The sequence below is a fragment of the Cyprinodon variegatus genome, unplaced genomic scaffold, assembly GCF_000732505.1.
Source record: "Cyprinodon variegatus isolate N-32 unplaced genomic scaffold, C_variegatus-1.0 Scaffold124, whole genome shotgun sequence".
In the NCBI taxonomy this organism is placed as follows: Eukaryota; Metazoa; Chordata; class Actinopteri; order Cyprinodontiformes; family Cyprinodontidae; genus Cyprinodon; species Cyprinodon variegatus.
The window spans coordinates 1231919-1239938 of NW_015150577.1; the positions used below are offsets into that span (position 1 = coordinate 1231919).

The 8020-nt window shown below is 37.3% G+C and overlaps 1 protein-coding gene across 1 annotated transcript in view; it reads left to right on the forward strand.

The window, feature by feature from the left end:
• Positions 1-703: 703 nt before the first annotated feature.
• Positions 704-8020, forward strand: part of slc1a2 (solute carrier family 1 (glial high affinity glutamate transporter), member 2) — a 39487-nt gene continuing 32170 nt past the window's right edge. Inside the window, exon 1 of the mRNA XM_015375723.1 lies at positions 704-927. The gene's annotated coding sequence lies outside the window, so the exon portion shown is untranslated. The remainder of the gene's footprint in view (positions 928-8020) is intronic.

Genomic DNA, 8020 nt, shown 5'->3' on the forward strand with positions numbered 1-8020 from the left:
TGTGCCCAAATGTTTTATTTACATTTATAAAGAAATACTCTGTTACATTTTATTTAGCATGGGTTTCTAGGGTTGCCAATATTTTTTCAAATACTACAAAGATATGTTATTTCATATGGTATTTCAACAACGCAGATATAGTTATATTAATCTGCAATAATATATTAATTAATTATTGATTTTAAACATCCAGATCATAATTGTGAGACGTGTTATAAATTGGTGTAAATTTGACCACAGGGACACAATGTTCTCTGCACATTTGCTTGGATTTTATTGGTGTTTAAAGCTGAAAAACTCCAGCTTAGGCTTTCATTTGTTATTTTCTTATCCATTAGAAATAAAATAAGTCTAAAGGATTTATGTTGTATTTAAGAAACACAGACAGACACAGAAAACGCTTATTACTTCTATGTTAAAGCTTGGATTCAGGCAATTAGAATTCAGTGTGGTGGGTTCTGATCACAGACTCTGTACTCCCTGTGCTTCCTGTCCTAAACAGGTTTCGCATGAACTTTAACACTGAATGGTGTTTTTGTGAGGGTGATTAAAAAAAGGGAGAAAAATAAGGAGACAGCGAGGGGAAGAGGGAATGTAAGGCTGCATCTTCAACCGATGGGAGCTGACATTCCCATACAGAGAGGACAAAGAGGAGGGGCAGGGAGGAGGTAAATTGTGGGGAGTAAAGCGCAGAAGAGCGAGGAGAGGCAGAGCTCATTCAGTGGGAGCGCACAACTGCGGGAGCTGCTCGGATTTTAGTGGCAAAAAAAAAAAAAAAAAAAGCAAAAACGAAGCCGCTCTGTTTGGTGTGTGAAGCGCTCCTGTCCCGGACCGCTGCGCGCTCTGCTGTGGCTCACCTAGTCTGAAGCGGATGCGCTTGTAGAGTCTGCACAACCAAAACTTTTCCCATCCTGGTTCCCAGCTAAGGTAAGACATTTTTGGCATTTATTCTATTATGCAAACGACAGGGTGATCATAGGGGAAATAGATTTACCAGTTAAATCTGCAGGAGGACATGGGTGGCATTGCTTAAGTTTAGATAATTTCAGACTGCAATGAGTGTGAAAATGCATTTTTTGTTATTTTTTGTTATTTACACCTAATCAATGAAATAACAAGTAGTACTGAAATAATGACCATCAAGATTGAAGACTGGCTTAGCCTAAATCAGCCACTGATCAGCAACTGTATATATATATATATATATATATATATATATATATATATAATTTCATCCACATATTGGATTGAGTTCGGAGCAAAGAAATGTGTAATAAAAAAGGGAGGACAAACTGTGCTTTCCCGTTGAGACTGCAGCTTCTGGCTAATATTGCAACACCTTTAGGTGCAGAGCCTTGTCCTCGTTTATTATTGTGTCTTTTGATTCTTTAACGTTGTTTAAATCGGCCAGCCTTACATTAAATATTACCGAGTTACTTTAATAACCCATCTGATAAGATTAGCTGTCAAATAAAATAGGGTTAAAGTTGCATCCAAATTGATACTGTTTGGGAATTAATTAACCACATTGCGTTTGAAGGACACGTGTTGCAGGTGGATTTTCAGTTTTAATATATAACGTTTCTTTTTCTCAATAAAATAAATGCAAGAATTCCAGTGAATAAAAGGTTTTTCAGTCGCATTTATATGTGAGAATATTAAATAGTCATAACCAAGAAAGGTACAGTATGCAGCTTTTCCTTTTTTGCAAACATTTTTATTCAGTTCTGTGTTAATTCATTAAGACAATTTAGAAAAATAAAATACAGGAATCGCTTCTTTTTGCACCTCGGTGACGCCACCCACCTCCCGATCCAATCAACACCATCCTTTTTCTCTCACATATTAACAAGCTGGATGCTCATGACACTCACTCACTCACAGAAACATACACTTTTTTCAAAGGTACCATAAATGTTACCATGGAAACCAAGTCTGTTCGCACCCTGAGTTGCTTTTAAAATGGTCTTGCAGGAGCATGTGTCTTCAGGCATTAGCAAATGCTCATGTGAACTCTTGATCAGATTATTTATCAGAGGATTGGGAAACATAAGTATTTGCATCTGTGGACATGTTTCTCTGGTGGACCAGGGTGTCTGCGGCTTGTTTCCCAATTTCCTAATGAAAACTTGATGAATTGTAGTAACCTGGATAGTTTACAATCTATTGCATTTTGTCGTCTTCCCAGTGGCTGCTATCTAAGTGGCGTTTTCTGCCCAACATGAATGTACAAAGCAGACATTCAAGGCAAGCTTGTACACGCTGCAAAGCACAAAGTGTCATTTGGTATTAGCACATGTCTTTAGGGGTGGGTTGTTACATGCAAGCATATATGTTCACTATAAGGGGGAATGTAAAATTTTCCAATCTTATGAATAAATAGCAATCATAATGTTTATGTTTTACATATGTTCTATACATATTTGCTATCCAGGCCCAAATTGTAAGATGACCTGAGGAGGGTTTCATTTCTGGGGGTCCACTGTGGTTAACCCTAACAGCCACCACTTTTTTTTTTCTTTTTTAGCAAATGTAGGAGATTAATTATTTGATGGTTGGCAGAACTTAATTTCTTAATAGTGACCAAATACAGGAAATATTTTAAACATTTACCACAGAAAAAGCTGTAATTGAGTGATTTAATTGGTTACCAATGTGCATGCAAAATGTTTCCCCAACCCGGGCATGGATGACAGAGATGATCAAATTAACTCAAAGTTACAGCTCTCTCTTGGTGAGAGTGTTTTGAGCTGTTGTTTTATTCATCAACATGTCCCTTAACAGTTTGATTCTAACTGACCCTAAAGATTATTTATAGGCTTTCCACAAAGACCAGAAATAGAATTAAATTGATTCTGCGACAGAAAGTAAAATTTCTTATTTCCGTTTCAAAGTTTAATTAATGCTATCCAAGTATATTGTGTAACATGAATAAGAAACACATCTGGCATAGAAACATTTAAACGTCATGCATGCCTACAAACAGATAAATGTCATGCATGCCTACACACGCAAAGCATCATCAACTCAAATTCTTCTATCCATGTTATATAACTGTTGTCTGTCAGTAATTTAAATAAGTATATTGTGTTTATGTAGGTAAGGCATTTTAGAGAAAAAATTAGAACATCTGCTAAAATTCAGCATATAATGTTAGCAGGAAGGTTACAGATAGGGCAGGCTTATGTCTATTGTTTTAAGCTCCATTTTATATGTAGCTTTGATCAGTGCAGTGCTGTTGTAAAATAAATAAACACAAAAAAGAAGACGAGAGGTAATGAAACTCTTGTTTTACTATTTTATGTACATATCTCAGTTCGACAGAGCATGTGATTGAGTAGAGGCGTTGGGTCTCTCTTTCTTCAGGCTCTTTTGTGCTACTAAAGAATCCTGCCTATGGGCAAGTAACCAGAAGATGGAACATATGTTACCTGCCAGGGAGTGCAGTTAAAGCTTTCCTCTCACTGTTGGGAGGGAGATAGATTGTAGGCGCCACACTGGAAAAATTAACAAATCAAAAAAGTGGAAGAGAAAAAGACAGTAGAACCAGGAGAAAAGGAGGTGAGAACTCAGGTGAAATAAACAAGAGACCCAGCAGGGGAACAGTGACTGAGATGGGGGAGTTTGGACTTGTGTACGGCTGTGCATGACCATTGATGGAGCTTCTCTGCCATCGTTTTGGCAGTCTTTTACATGTAGTTTGAGTAATCCTCCTGGGAACATGCGCAAGATGCCAAAGTACCATCCAGCTCTTCTTTTCGCTCTTTACTACCCTGTTGCTTTTTTATTTCTCTTTCTCCTGCTTTTCCAGTGTCCCTCTTTTTACCCAGTCATTTAATTCCTTCCCAATTAACTTAATATCATCAAGTTTCATTTGTTTTCCTCACCACTGTATCCTGGCTGTGAATCTTCCCAGTGCTAAGAAGAGGGGGATCCATGCTTTTATGAGTTTGCCTATAGAATGCCTGTAGCCTTGATTCTTTCTCAGAGGGCCTGAACAGAGTGAGTCAATTCCCATGGACTGACCAAACAAAGAGCCTGCTTCCCTTCACTTCTGTATGACTGCACAGGAACAGACACGGAGGCATTCACCAGCAGGGCTGCTGCTCGGCGGCTACTGATAGATCTCTGCTTGCCATGGCTGAAGCGCTTCTTTGCCTATCCAATACGATGGATGCATAAGTTATGTCTGTAATTTCTGCAGGTGTGGTGGAAAGGAGCACTGATGTTCATTCTTATTATATTAAGCCTGTTTGAAGGTTTGTTTTGATTTCATTTTAAGTAAACATAAAATACCATTGAGAAAAATCACATATTAGAGAGTAATATTAGGAATTCTCTGAGTGTTGTTTAAAACTAAGCATCCGTCAGACAACACAAGTAATGGGCTTTATATTTGCAGTTATGATACCTTCATATAGAATTCTGGAAGAATAGCAAACCCAGAGCAAGTTACTGCCAAATGGGGATTTTTGGTCTTATGGGGTCAACACAAGTCAAATGGTTTGGTCAAGAAACCCACCATTATGATAACAGCTTGCAAGTTCATAAAGGCTGTATGATAAGATTCATATATATATATATATATATATATATATATATATATATATATATATATATATTTATTTATTTTTTTCTGAACAAAACTAACATCAATGTGTAGGAGTGGCCAGAGAAAATGTTTGAATATGATGAACCTGTGGATGTTGCTACAGATTATGGTGATGGCAAGGAGGCCTTCCAAATTAAAAAAATTGGAGCTTATCAATAACAATAAAACATCCAAATTAAATTGGAAACATGAAAGAGTCAATTAACCTAATAAATAGTAGAGATTTTTTTTCATTTATTTTTTCAAAGATCATTTCTATCAAGACAGGAATTAATCATGCCTTTGCAAATCTTGTGTCTTTTGAGAGAAGCTTTTCTAATATGTATAAAATAAAAGTTATTGACAAAATACACAGAATTGTTACCTTTATCTAAGTCAGTCAAAAACTGCAATACATCTTCAGTCCAGCAGGTGGAATAATCAGTTGGGTTAGTTGCAAACCCAACTGATTATTTCTTTACTTTCAGTGCTATGACTGATCATAACAGTGTTTGCTCCCTTTAAAAGAGGCTATTTATTTGTTGCTATTGTCCAATTGACAAATGATAGTACACTAGCAACGTTAGTGTTACTGCAAATGATTAATTCCTTCCATTTTAAATTAAAGTATATACAGTAATTTGGAATCGAAAGCTTAAATAAGGATTTGCCTATTATTTATTTTTTATTAACGTTCATCTGTCCAGAGTTGTTGCATGATTCATGTAAAATAAATAACTAAAGAGGTTTGTGGCTGGCTTTTAAAAAATCCACTTTAATTTAGCTCTAGAAGGACTGTTTCATGGTCTCCCTTTTTGTGCAGACACTGATCATCTGCTGCCTTCTTTTTGTCTTCCCAGCATGCCTCTCTGCTTCTCCTTCCATTTCCTGCAGTTAGCCTAGTGGCTAGCCTCGATAAGCCGTAGCCTCACCATGCTTTGTCTCTGTTATCCTCCCCCTGGCCACCTGTTGTCTCTACCCAGCCTTTAAGGCTGATTTATACTCCGAAACCAGGTCGTCTGCGTAGGTATCGCAGTGAACAAAAAGCCATGCCCGCCCCCTCCGCAGACACTCCGCTGTTCCAATTGTAACTGGCCGCAGACAGTAGGCCGGCTTGTTCTGTTTTTATGACCGAAATTGCGGAAAACAACTCGTGAAGATTGACCAGCTAGAAGATCGGGGTGCGCGAGAATGCTGGGATCCTTCTTCCACTTGGATCCCCTCTATTTTTCACTGTCATGTCCCTCCGTTGTCGGACTAAACTCGCCCCCACTTCCTCATCGCCTCGGCCGTATCTAGACCCACAGCGTATAGCGCAGACCACGCTTCAAAATTGAGCATAAATAAAAAATGTCTGCGTCAAGCTCACTGCGACACAATGCTGCAGGAGAATAACCAGCCTTTTAGTGCTGTTCCCCTGACTTATCTGATCTTCTGCTGTGCTCCATTGATCCTAAGCAGTTAGTCTCTAAAGCTAGCCTCTGTCAGCTGTAGCCTCTCCCCTCGCACAGGGACAGCTTCCCCAGTGGATTAGAGCAAATTTTTAGTGATCTTTATCCTTATGTGTTGGTAGAAGTTTTTATGGTATTCATAAATCATTGTGACTCACATCACGTAACATTTACTGAGAGTTTTGTCTTATTGTCCATCTCTGTGGTTACTAATGATGTTTACCCCCTAAGATTGAGGCACTTGTCTAGGCTCGCACTTGTATGTGTGATAAAATCTAAATCGTACAGTCAACCTCTTCAGGAACATTCGGTCATAACCACATCGTTCAATAGAATGAAACAATATTGAACTTTAAGAAATATATTGAATCACTATCATTAACTGATTTATACTTCTTAGCTTAGTTCAAATCAGCATACACAGGTCAGGAGGGAGCTTCCGTATTCTTTTCTTGATACGTCATCTTTTATACAGAGCTAACAGTTAAAGTTAGTATGGAATGCCTTCAAGCTAAAGATAACAGCTGAAGTTAGCTTTGCCAAACTAAATTACTATACACAGAGAAATGCTGCAGAGGAGTGATTCCCAAAGTGGTTCTAATTGAAAATGGCGCTGATTCACTTTCTTTAGTGCTTTAAGAATCAATGGGGATTTGTACTGGGCTGTGCTAGCAATGGTTGTTCACTCATTAATTGTATAAATTACAGCTCGCTCTTGGGAGTGATTAGCACTACAGATTCTCTCACTTGCCCAGTGGTGAATTCGTTCACGCTGTCAGGCTATGTTTTGGCTATAACGAATCATGCTTTTATTCATGCAGTATACTCAAACATTATAGTATTCTCAGATTCACTTAATTTAAATGCTTTTCTTTTCTTTATTTTTTATTTGTTTTTTAAAGGACTGTAAAACATAAAAAGAAAAAACATATAAGGTATATACTTAGAAGGAGCATAGTAGTAGTTTTGATAATTCTCATTTATACAGAAAACTACACTGTACTCAGGAAAAGTACACCAAAGTGCAGCAAGCTTGTTGATACACAAATAGTCAAAAATAGTGGAAATTCATGATCTAATGTATTTGATGAATAAAAAGAAGATAATCAAAATATTCAGTATTGGACTAGCAAATTACTCATCAGAGATGATCATGTGAAACCGATCAGTGAATATAGTTTTATTTATAGTTTAATATCTGGTTATCTTTTTGAATCACTAAATCTCCAATTTTTTGATTCCTAGACTCACATAAATTATATAATTATTATAATTAAAATCATAGGTTTACATAATTAAAGTGGGAGTCTAGAAGGGTTAGAGTCAGCATGTATGACCCTGTTATCTCATTTGCCCTTTCAACACTGTAATTGTCCTCAAATTCTGATATTCCCAAACCTCCAACATCCTATTGGCAAGTGCTACATCGGAATTCAGGTCAGTAGGGGGGGGGGTGTCACGGAATTGCTCCCTAAGTGATTGGTAAGACATAGAGGAGGTAGAGCAGGAAGAGGGTAAAGGGTGGGGGTCCCATATTTGTTTTTTCTCTCCAGTTCCAAAGACCATGCCACTGTAAATAATCTGCCTATTGTGCTGCAACAAAGCAACCATAATGAAGCACATGAAGAGATTTCTTTGAAACAAAATTGTTCATCTGAACATTAGACACAAGATTAAGTCTGACAGATTCACACATGGAGCTTTATTTAGTTTATGCTGGGGCTATCTGTGCCTTACACATGTTGTATAATCTGAAAATGAGAAGGGTGACAAACAACCATATTTTAATCACAGATAAAAAAAAATAATAATAATCAAAGCAATTGGACCCCCCAAAGAGAAAAACAAGAATGTAGTGCTTATATGTGTTTGAAAATGAAATAATCCAATAGTGGCATGCACTTCGATGCAATTCAAAATAGTATATTTGAAAAGTTGTCAAGTTTCTTTAGTATCTCCACCTGTTTTGTGAAAAAAA